Below are 292 nucleotides of genomic sequence, written 5' to 3' on the forward strand. Positions count from 1 at the left end.
TGAAATCCGATGAACATGCTTTCGAAGAGCCACCGGGGGACGACTACCGCGTTTTGTGGATCCGACAACTCGGTAGAGACTCGTCTGCTGGAGTTTTGTTTTAGTCGTTAGTCCTAACTTTTCTTATCCTTGTATTTGCATTTCGTCATCCGAATACGATCGCCTACCCCGAGAAGTTTTTCGAAAGTGCTCAAGAGATCGCGGCGCCTAGTAATCTTCATTTGCCGGATCTTAGTCGGGAGTGGATACGTCGTCAGCAAGCTAGGATCGCTAAAGGGAAGCCTGCTGATTA

Source organism: Brassica oleracea, chromosome C1, assembly GCF_000695525.1.
Source record: "Brassica oleracea var. oleracea cultivar TO1000 chromosome C1, BOL, whole genome shotgun sequence".
In the NCBI taxonomy this organism is placed as follows: domain Eukaryota; kingdom Viridiplantae; phylum Streptophyta; class Magnoliopsida; order Brassicales; family Brassicaceae; genus Brassica; species Brassica oleracea.